Source organism: Bubalus bubalis, chromosome 20 (genome assembly GCF_019923935.1).
Source record: "Bubalus bubalis isolate 160015118507 breed Murrah chromosome 20, NDDB_SH_1, whole genome shotgun sequence".
In the NCBI taxonomy this organism is placed as follows: Eukaryota; Metazoa; Chordata; class Mammalia; order Artiodactyla; family Bovidae; genus Bubalus; species Bubalus bubalis.
In genome coordinates, this window is record NC_059176.1 from 59,686,369 (window position 1) to 59,698,515 (window position 12,147).

Below are 12,147 nucleotides of genomic sequence, written 5' to 3' on the forward strand. Positions count from 1 at the left end.
CTTATATACAGCAACACTTATGTGTGTATGGTAGGATTGTTTAAGATCTACTCTCTTAGCAATTTTCAAGTATATAATGCAGTTGCTAAGTCACTTCAGTTGTGTCCAACTCTGTGCGACCCCATAGACGGCAGCCCAATAGGCTCCCCTGTCCCTGGGATTCTCCAGGCAAAGAACACTGGAGTGGGTTGCCATTTCCTTCTCCAATGCATGAAAATGAAAAGTGAAAGTGAAGTCGCTCAGTCGTGTCCAACCCTCAGCGACTCCATGGACTTCAGCCTTCCAGCTCCTCCGTCCATGGGGTTTTCCAGGCAAGAGTACTGGAGTGGGGTGCCATTGCCTTCTCCGATATAATGCAGTACTGTTAACTATAATCACTATGTCATACATTGATGTGAAGTGAAGTGAGGTCGCGCAGTCATGTCCGACTCTGCGACCCCATGGACTGTAGCTTACCAGGCTTCTCCGTCCATGGGATTCTCCAGGCAAGAATACTGAAGTGGGTTACCATTTCCTTCTCCAGGGGATCTTTCCAACCCAGGGATCGAACCCGGGTCTCCCACATTGTAGGCAGACTCTTTAACCTCTGAGCCACCAGGGAAGCCCATGTCATACATTAGATCCTTGGAAATTATTCATCTTATAGCTGGAAGTTTTCATCCTTTGACTAGTATTTTCCCATTTGTCCAAGGCCTCAGCCCCTGGTGCCAGCATTTTACTCTTCGTTTCTATGAATATGACTTATTTAAGTTCCACATATAAGTGAGATCCTTACAGTATTTTTTGCTCTCTGTCTGACTTATTTCTCTTAGCATAGTTCTCAGGTTTTAACCATGTCATTGCAAATGGCAGGATTTCCTTCTTTCTCATAGCTTTCTCATTGGGGCTTCCCTGGTGACTCAGATGGTAAAGAATCTGCCTGCAATTCAGGAGACCTGAGTTAGATCCTAGGTTAGGAAGACCCCCTAGAGGAGGGCATGGCCCACTCCCGTATTCTTGCCTGGAGAATCCCCAAGGACAGAGGAGCCTGGTGAGCTGCAGTCCATGGGGTCGCAAAGAGCCAGACATGATTGAGCAGCTAAGCACAGCATAGCTGAATAATATTCCAACGGGGAATATTTTATATCTCACATCTTCTTTATCCATTCATCCATCTACAGACACGTAGGTTGTTTCCGTATCTTTGGCGACTGTGAATGCTGAAGGAACACGGGAGTGCAGACACTCAAGATCCAGATTTCATTTCCTTTAGATAAATACTCAAAAGTGGAATTGCTAAATAACAGGGTAGTCTTATCTTTAATTTTTTGAGGTGTCTCCATACTGTTTTCCATAGTGGCTTCATCAATTTACAATTCCACCAAAAGTGCACAAGGGTTTCCTTTTCTCCACATCCTTACCAACGTTGCTTTTTGATAAAACAATGTTTGTTATTGCTTTCTTTTTGATAATAGCCATCTTAACAAGCATGAGATGGTATCTCATTGTGATTTGGGGTTTGCATTTTCTTAATGATTAGTGATGTTGAACACCTTTTCCTATACCCATTGGCCATTTGTATCCTTTCTATTGGAAAATAGCTATGTAGGTGTTTTGACCATTTCTTAACTAGATTAAGTTTTTTTGCTATCAAGTTGTATGAATTTCTTAACAATTTTTGATATTAACTTCTTATCAGATATATGGTTTGCAAATATTTTCTACCATTCCATCTTCATTTTATTGAATTTTTCTTTTACCATGCAGAAGGTTTTCAGTTTGCTCTAGTCCCACTTATTTAATTTTGCCTTTGTTATTTGTATTTTTAATGTCTTTTTGGAAAAAAATCATTGCTAAAACCAGTGTCAAGAAGACTATCCCTTGTGCTTTCTTTTAAGTGTTATGGTTTTTCATCTTATGTTTAAGTATTTAATCTATTTTGAGTTAATTTTTGTGGATTGTGTTAGGGGTTTAATGTAGTTCTTTTGCACGTGATTATCCAGTTTTTCAGTACCTTTTATTGAAGAGATTAGCATTTTTTCCTGTTGAATATTCTTGGCTCATTTGTCAAATATTTGTGGATCGTACATGCACACTTCAAGGCTCTTCTTTCTGTCCCATTAATCTATGTTTTTATACTAGTATCACAGTGTTTTAATTACTATTGGTTTGTAATACAGTTTGAAATAAATAAATGTGATATCTCCCACATTGTTCTTTCTCAAAATTTCCTTGTCTATTCAGGGTCTTTTGTGGTTCCATATGAGTTTTAGAATTTTTTATATTTCTCTGAAAAGTTCTATTAGAATTTTAATAATTACATAGATGGTTGTGGGTAGTATGGGCATTTTAAAAATGTTAACTCTCCTGATCCATGATTAAGAAATGCTTTTCCATTTATTTGTGACTTCTTCAATTTTTTCATTAAAATCTTTTAGTTTTCTAGTTTCACATTTTTCACCTCCTTGAATATATTTATTCCTATTGTCTGTGATGATATTATAAATAAAATTGTTTTCTTTATTTCTTCTTCAGATATTTTGTTGGTAATACATAAAAACACAACTAATTTATGTATGTTAATTTTTTTGTCCTCAAACTTTCCTGAATACATTTGTTAGTTCTAAGAGTTTTTTGGTGGAATCTTTAACATTTTCAATACATAAGATCATATCATTTGCAAACAGAGACAGTTTTACTTTTTTCCTTCCAGTTTAGACAACTTATTTCTTTTTCTTGCCTAGTTGCTCTGACTAGGACTTCTATAGCTATGTTGAATAGAAGTGGTCAAAGTGGGCACCCTTGCCTTATTCCCTGTCCTAGGGGAATGACTCTAATTTTTCACTGCCAAGAGTTTTAAAGCCATCCAGTTTAATTCCTGTGTGTTCACAGACCGTAAAACTATAGTTTCATCTATAACCATAGAACTTTCAAAATGTTTCATCTCTACTGAGACCAGAGTCTATACCTGTTAGGACATGAAGAAGTTAAGGCAATCTAAGATCTGAGATAACCAGAAAGTTCTGGCATACTTGGCCCTCTGAAAAAAAACTTTTCCCATCTCTTCTTTCATCACATTAATCCAACAGTCATTCCTCTCTTCTCATCTGTCCCTACTAGGTTATATGTTCCATGAAGGCCAGAACTGTGTATCCGTCATTTCCTGCATCAGCACAGTCCCCTGGCCTAAAATATGCACTCAGTAAACTACTTGTTGAATTGGATAGAAATGTATCAGCATATAGCACAGTGCCAGGGGTCAAGCCAAATTGCTACATCATCCATCCCAGAATTATGTGCAGCAATTAGCTAAATGTTAAGCCTCTCACTAAAACTCTGAGAGATAAGAACAGTTGGCTAGATAAATGTTTGTAACTCAAAGACACAAGGTAGCCTGTGTGCAATGAACCATGCTGATTTCACTGATTCATTCTCAACACAAATTCCTGTCTATCTGAGAGATAACTCAGTCTATAGTGAATGAGACTGGATAAAAGTTAGGTAAAGACGGTCCAGCAACTCGACGACTGAACCTGAAGCTTAGGGGAAAATGACTACCGGAGACCACCTGCAGGCAGAGGTGCATGTCCACCACTATCCATGCAGCTAATGCATTTCCATTGCCAATCTCGCTGAGGTTTTGCTCATCACTATCCTGAATGTAGTTGGATGCTCCCTCTAGTCCTGGAAGTGAGGTACCAGCGGTGAGGAAGATGTCCTGTGGCTTTGTAAGAAGGCTTCTATCCGGTGTCAACAACCTGACCCATGAATGCAAACATAAAATTTGTCAGCAACGCTTTTCCCACCACCTTTCGTGGTAAGGCACCACTCCAAGTGCCCAGCTGTAAGACACAAAAAAGTGGATGGAGTGAGACATGGAGGGAATCACAGATCACTCACTGTCTCTGAGACTGCATCATCTGTGAAACAAAGGATTCTATGGCTTGTCTAATCCATCTCATTAAATAGCTTTAAGCACCATAGATAGACATCTTCAGGAGGGTAAAGTCTGTACAATTTTAATCTGGCGTTTATTTCTCAAAAGCCATCCACTAGGTGTTATAAGGTTAACAAAATGAACAAAACCACATAGTCTTGCTCTTCACGGCACTTACAGTCTAGTACATACATGTAAGCATAGTGAGTGAAAAGAATTTATACACACACAGTTCTTACGTTATCAAATATCTTTGTAAAGGAAACCATTATAGAACGCTGCTGCTGCTAAGTCGCTTCAGTCATGTCCGACTCTGTGCGACCCCATAGATGGCAGCCCACTAGGCTCCCCCGTCCCTGGGATTCTCCAGGCAAGAACATTGGAGTGGGCTGCCATTTCCTTCTCCAATGCATGAGAGTGAAAAATCAAAGTGAAGTCGCTCAGTCGTGTCCGACTCTTCTCGACCCCGTGGACTGTAGCCCACCAGGCTCCTCCATCCATGGGATTTTCCAGGCAAGAGTACTGGAGTGGGGTGCCATTGCCTTCTCTGTATAGAACACAGTGAAGCACAAATTAAATAATCTTTGTCTGATTGATTTTGAATACCCTCAGACCATTTCACTCAAATAAGCACATAAAATTTTACACTTTTAAAAGAGAGGAATAAAGAATATATAAACAGGGTCCTTTATGTGAAATTCTGTATGAGTCAACTCAGAATCAGACATAACTAATAAGAATAGGGAGATGTCTCAGATTACACATCTGCCTTTTACTTCCTGTAAAGCATCAGTATTCCATAAGTCCACAAGATCACAGCTTGACTGACAGAAGTCATACACAGAGCAGAGGATTTATATTGATGAAAAGTTTTATTTTTGTCCCTTATAAAAATAACAGGTATACTTGATATATTTGCCAGAAATGCTTAAAGTGAAAAAAAAAAGAAAAAGAAACGCTTAAAGTGGATTATATCTACATTTGACTTTGTGTTAACTGCAAAGACAAAACTCTTTAAAATATATAAACAAAAGTTTCTCTCTTCCTTCAGAGTGTGAGGCAAAAAAAAAAGCAACTTTCACTGCATCTCAAACATATTACAGCTTGAATGTTACAAGGACATAAAATATATTTATTGTTCCTGCAGCTCAAATTTTCCATCCCACTACATTTGAACAGAGTTGGAGTTTACCAAAATAGCATCAGCAACATTGCCAAGATCCTATAACCTTAACACAAAGTAAATATGAAAGTAGAAAAGAAATGTAACCTTTTTAAAGTTCTCCCTATGCAAATATCATGCAGAAGTCACTGACTACTGAAAACTGACATCTCTTCAATATTTGAACCACCCCAAAAAATCATCATGGCAAGTTTGTTATTTTTGATGTTTCACAGATTTCTTTAAATTCCTGCTCACTTTCTATGATGGTCTGTGTACCTACAACCATCACCTATTAATAATATGTTTCTTAAGAGGGCAATATAGTCATAACCACAAAATCACAAAAGAAGCTTTTTTATAAAGTTCTGGGTCTATTTATCTTTTGAGACTATACTAACTATATGTTCAAGTCATCTTCTAAAGTAATCTATTAAAATGAAATATACATTCAAATATATAAAGAACAAATACAATTCAATAGGAAAAAAACCAACAATTTGATTTAAAAATGGGCAAAAACTCTGAATAGATAGTTTTCCAAGAAGACATACAGATGGCCAAAAGGTACATGAAAAGATGCTCAACATCATTAATCATCAGAGAAATGGAAATCAAAACCACAATGACATATCACCTCACACCTGTTAGAAAAGTTATCAACAAAAACAAGAAGTAAAAAGTGTGAGCAAGGATGTGAAGAAAAGGGGATCCTGATGTACTGTTGATGGGAATGTAAATTGATGCAGCTACTATGGAAAACAGTATGGAGGCTCCTCAAGAAATTACAAATATAACTACCCTGTGATCCATCAACCCCACTTCCGGTAATTTCTCCAAAGAAAATGAAAACACGAACTCAAAAAGACAGATGCACCACCATTCATCGAAGCATTGTTTACAATAGCCAAGAAATGGAAAAAACCTAAGTACTCATTGGATAAAGAAGTTGAGGTATATATATATATATACACACACACACACACACACACACAATGAATATTATTCAGCTATAAAAAAGAAAGAAATCTTGCCATTTGAAATAACATGTATAGACCTTGAGCATATTATGCTAAGTAAAATAAGTCAGATAGAGAAAGACAAATACGTATGATCTCTCCTATATGTGAAATGTAAACAGCAACAAGCTCATAGACACAGAGAACAGATTAGCGGTTGCCAGAGGCAGGGGACACGGGTTAAGAGAAATCAGTGATTTTCTTTTTTTAGTTTGAATAAATCAAATCATTTTAATTTTAAAAATGAAATATGCAAATAATAGTAGCAGAATATTGATAAATATCGAAACTCGTGGGACCAGAAATTCCCATTCTTGCTACCCCATTTATTTGAACCCTTTGTTTGCATGAATTTATGTTCAGTTCTGGTTGGGAGTCTGAACTGAAAGAGAAGAACTTTAGCGGGCAAGCATCAGTAACGACCCGGGAGGCCACGTCGATGGAACAGGATGCTGTGTATTTCCCAGGCATTGCCAGAAACTCAATCGCACCGTCTATGAAGACACTGCAGGATGAGGCTAAAGGGGCTGTTTTGATGAAAACCAAAATTGTGAGTCTCGGGTCCAAGCTGTGCTACCTCCAGCCTAGACTGATGAAGAGCGGCACATAGACCAGGGGACCTCCCGCACACAGCCTTCCCCAGACCTCACAGCAGGTCTGACCCGCGGCAGAGAAACGCAGAGCCCAGCAGAGCCCAGACAGTGATGCAAAGGGCTGGGCATTCACAGGAGGGCCTGGTGGTGTCCAGGGGAGGTTCTCAAGAGCTACTACGGTTAATTTGACCTCCTCTGAGCCAGCTAACGGAGACCTAGGAACAACCAGTCTCCCTTCACGTATGGAATATTGAGTTGAACGTGCATTACCCACCTGAAACCTATAAGCAATTATTTAAGTCTGAAATACTTAGCAGTTACCTAAAATGTTCATTGATAATATGAAGCCTGTCCCTGTGCTTCTTTCTCTACCCTCCACCACCAACACTAACACACCTCTTGTTCAGTTCAGTTCAGTCTCTCAGTCCTGTCCAACTCTTTGCGACTCAATGGACGCAAAGAGGCATGTCAGGCCTCCCTGTCCATCACCAACTCCCGGAGTTTACCCAAATTCATGTCCATTGAGTTGGTGATGCCATCCAACCATCTCATCCTCTGTCATCCCCTTCTCCTGCTGCCTTCAGTCTTTCCCAGCATCAGGGTCTTTTCAAATGAGTCAGCTCTTCACATCAGGTGGCCAAAGCTCTTCAGCTTCAACATCAGTCCTTCCAATGAATATTCAGGACTGATTTCCTTTAGGATGGACTCTTGTATGTATTACCAATTAATTCTGCTGCATATCTTTTTTATATTTATTTTATTGAAGTATAGTTGATTTAAAATATTGTGTAATATTTCAGGTGTACAGTAAGTGATTCAGTTTTATATATGTGTGTGTGTGTGTGTATATATATATATATATATTCAGATTCTTCTCACTTCTTTACAAAATATTGAATATAGCTCCCTGTGCACACGTGCATGCTAAGTCGCTCAGTCGTGTCCAACTCTGTGCAACCCTATGGACTGTCGTCCACCAGGCTCCTCTCTCCATGGGATTCTCCAGGCAAGAATAATGGAGTGGGTTGCCATGCCCTTCTCCAGGGGATATGCCCAACCCAGGGATCGAGCTGCATCTCTTACGTCTCCTGCATTGGCAGGAGAGTTCTTTACCACTAATGCTACCTGGGAAGCCCATAGTTCCCTGTGCTTTACAGTATATGTATATGTTAATCCCCAAATCCTAACTTACGCCTCCTGCACTCCTTTGATAACTGTAAGTTTGTTTTCTATGTCTGTGTGTCTGTTTCTGTTTTGTATATACGTTAATTTGTATCATTTTTTTAGATTCCATATACAAGTGATATCATATGATAGTTTTCTTTCTCTGTCTGCTTATTTCACAAAGTATGATCATCTCCAGACCCATCCATGTCGCTAAAATTGGCCTTATTTCATTCTTTTTTATGGCTGAGTAACACTCCATTATATAAATATACCACATTGTCCTTATCCACTCATTTGTCAATGGACATTTAAATTAATACAGCTTTGAAGACTGTCTGATTTGTTAATAAGCAATTGCTTAAGAATTAGGGGAATCAAAATTCCTGTCTTTTAAAATACATTAAGTTTTCATAAAGCCTAAATATCATGGTTCATCTACTTATAATGACTGGCATTCATAATTATGTGTCAATATCTAAGACTAGAATTTGGCATTTACTTTGTGATATACAATAAATAATACAGAACTAAGTACTCTTGATAAGTTACTCTAAGAAATATAGACTAGATATATTTAAGTATAGAATAGAATACAGAATAGATCAATAAATTAATGATACAAAGCAAAGAATGTTTCTTGATTTTTGTGTGTGTGTGTGTTGTGACATTATAAGTCACTTAGAAACAGGATTATATGGACAACTTAAACAAAGGAGAAAAATCCAGAACTCAATATTTCTGCCAAATTCTTGTGGAAGCTCTGATAAAGAGGAAGTAATCTAAGTACATAAGAAAGCCCTGTTTTATAAGCTTGTTGGTTTGTTTTTGGTTTTTTATGCAAGAGATTGATAAAATGTATACTTTCAAAATTGTATAAATCCTCCTTTCACATGACTATTGTCACCTTAGTAGTTAATAAGGAAGCCATGGTTTCCCTGAATTATATGAAGTAATATCCAGATTCAAAAGATGAAAAATCTAACAAACTTTGCTATGTTAGTAAATCAATGCCTTTTCTTATTCTAGAACTTTGTATAAGATCAAAAATATAACATTCCCTTAAACAATACAACTGAGGATTTTTACCCAGTTAATTCAGAAGTACATTCCTGTCCAAAGGAAAAAAAAAATCTTACTATTTTAGCATTTCTGAAAGCTTGCCTTTGTGAAAACATTCCATAAACAAAGAAAATATTTAACTGTGTCAAATTCAACAATCTGCTTATGTTGGTAGCATAAAATACAAGTCTTCTAAGAGCGCCAACTTTGAGAATATTCTAAGTGACCAATGACATAAAAAATTAATTTGCTTCAGATTTTCTTTATGGTAACAATGACATAGTAAGGAAAAGAAAGACACTCTGGTCAAAGTAGTGTCAAAGAATGTTCAAACTACCTTACAATTGCGCTTTTTTCACATGCTAACAAAGTAACACTCAAAATCCTTCAAGCTAGGCTTCAACAGTGTGTGAACCAAGAACTTTCAGATGTACAAACTGGGTTTTGAAAAGGCAGAGAAACCAGAGATCAAATTGCAAACATCCATTGGATCATAGAAAAAGCAAGGGAATTCCAGAAAAACATCTATTTCTGCTTCGTTGACTATGCTAAGCGCTTCCCTGATAGTTCAGTTGGTAAAGAATCCGCCAGCAATAAGCCTTTGACTGTGTGGATCACAACAAACTGTGGGAAATTCTTCAAGAGAGGGGAAGACCAGACCACTTTACTTGTTTCCTGAGAAAACTACATGCAGGTCAAGAAGCAACAGTTGAAACTGGACATGGAACAACTGACTGGTTCAAAATTGGGAAAGGAATATGACAAGGCTGTACATTGTCACCCTGCTTATTTAACTTCCATGCAGAGTACATCACACAAAACACCAGGCTGGATGAATCACAAGCTGGAATCAAAATTGCTGAAAAAAATATCAACAACCTCAAATATACGGATGATACCACCCTAATGGCAGAAAGTGAAGAGGAATTACAGAGCTTCTTGATGACAGTTAAAAAGGCAAGTGAAAAAGCTGGCTTGAAACTCAACATTCAAAAAACTAAGATCATGACATCCAGTGCCATCACTTCATGGCAATTAGAAGGGCAGAAGTGGAAGCAGTGACAGATTTTATTTTCTTGGACTCCGAAATCACTGCAGATGGTGATTGCACCCATAAAATTAAGATACTTGCTCCTTGCTAGGAAAACTATAACAAACCTAGACAGTATAGTAAAAAGCAGAGATACCACTTTGCTGACAAAGGTCCATAGAGCCAAAGCTATGCTTTCTTCCAGTGGATGTGTATGGATGGAAGAGTTGAACCATAAAGAAGGCTAAGCACCAAATAATTGATGCTTTCAAATTGTGGTGCTGAAGAAGACTCTTGAGGGTCCCATGGACTGCAAGATCAAACCAGTTAATCCTAAAGGAAACCAACCCTTAATATTCATTGGAAGGACTGATGCTGAAGCTGGAGCTCCAGTACTTTGGCCACCTGATGCGAAGAGCTGACTCATTGGAAAAGACCTTGATTCTGGGAAAGATTGAAGGCAGGAGAAGGGAACAGGAGAGGATGAGATGGTTAGATAGCATCACCGACTCAATGGACATGAATTTGAGCAAATTCCAGGAGATAGTGGAGGACAGAGGAGCCTGGTGTGCTGCAGTCCATGGGATCACAAAGAGTTGGACATAGCAACTAAACAACAACACATTTGTGCTAAAATATGTTTTCCTGTCTTTTAAAATTCTGCTGCCAAAACAAACGCATTTCTCATTCACTATATGTGATACTATATACAGTAGATCTTGTCAAATATGAAAACCTTTTTAAAAAACTGCTCTTATCAACTTGCAAGAAGCCAAAATGTGAAATGGATATTGTGAGGCCCTGTAGACTCGTGGTGTCATGGTGGATGATGCATGTGAAAGTACTTTGTAAATGATAAATAAAACGCTGTTATTGTCGTTTAGTCACTAAATCATGTTCTGTAGTGGACTGTAGCCCAAGGACTGTAGCCCACCAGGCACCTCTGTCCATGCAATTCTCCCAGCAAGAATACTGGAGTGGATTGCCATTTCCTTCTCCAGGGGATCTTCCCAACCCAGGTATTGAACCAGAGTCTCCTGCATTGACAGGCAGATTCTTTACCTCTGAATCACCAGGGAAGTCCAAATAAAGCCTTACAAGCATGCAGACTATTCAGACTACCTGTGACCCTTCCTTCATGATGATGATGGTGATGATAGAAATAATAATAATAATAGCTATCATCAACTGAGGACGTCCCTGTAGCTCAAACGGTAAAGAATCTGCCTGCAGTGCAGAAGACCTGGGTTCAATCCCTGGGTCAAGACGATTCTCTGGAGAAAGGAATGGCAATCCACTCCAGGAATCTTGCCTAGAGAATCCCATGGACAGGGGATCCTGACGGGTGACAGTCCATGGGGTTGCAAAGAGTCAGACATGACTGAGCAACTAAATCTCTTCATCATTGAGTGATTTTATTATATGGCAGCAACTATGCTAAGCACTTTCCATGTATTTGCTTGTTTGTTATTCATGACACTTGGTTAATGTCAGACTACCATTATCTCCATTTTACAGAAGAACATTAAAAGCTCAGAGAAGTTAAGTAAATTGCCTAAGGTCATACAGCTCATCAGCCTGTGACCATCAAAGTAGTCCTTCACTGCTGCTGCTAAGTCGCTTCAGTCGTGTCCAGCTCTGTGCGACCCCATAGACGGCAGCCCACCAGGCTCCCCCGTCCCTGGGATTCTCCAGGCAAAGAACACTGGAGTGGGTTGCCATTTCCTTCTCCAACGCATGAAAGTGAAAAGTCAAAGTGAAGTCGCTCAGTCGTGTCCAACTCTTAGCGACCCCATGGACTGTAGCCTACCAGGCTCCTCCATCCATGAGATTTTCCAGGCAAGAGTACTGCATTGGGGTGCCATTGCTTTCTCCACACCAGCATGCAAATAAAAGTATGGGCAAAGAATTTATGAATTAAGTCTGTCATGTTATGTAATCCAGGTAACCCTGCTTATGGCTTATTCAGTTCAGTCATTCAGTCATGTCCAACTCTTTGTGACCCCATGGACTGTAGCACACCAGGCTTCCCTGTCCATCACCAACTCCTGGAGTTTACCAAACTCATGTCCATTGAGTCAGTGATGCCATTCAACCACCTCATCATCTGTCATCCCCTTTGCCTCCTATCTTCAACCTTTCCCAGCATCAGGGTCTTTTCCAATGAGTCAGTTCTTCCCATCAAGTGGCCAAAGTATTGG

At 38.9% G+C, this 12,147-nt stretch overlaps 1 long non-coding RNA gene across 1 annotated transcript in view; it reads right to left on the reverse strand.

Annotated features, from left to right (window-relative positions):
* Positions 1 to 12,147, reverse strand: part of LOC102404547 — a 41,444-nt gene that overhangs the window by 18,908 nt on the left and 10,389 nt on the right. The window lies entirely within an intron of this gene.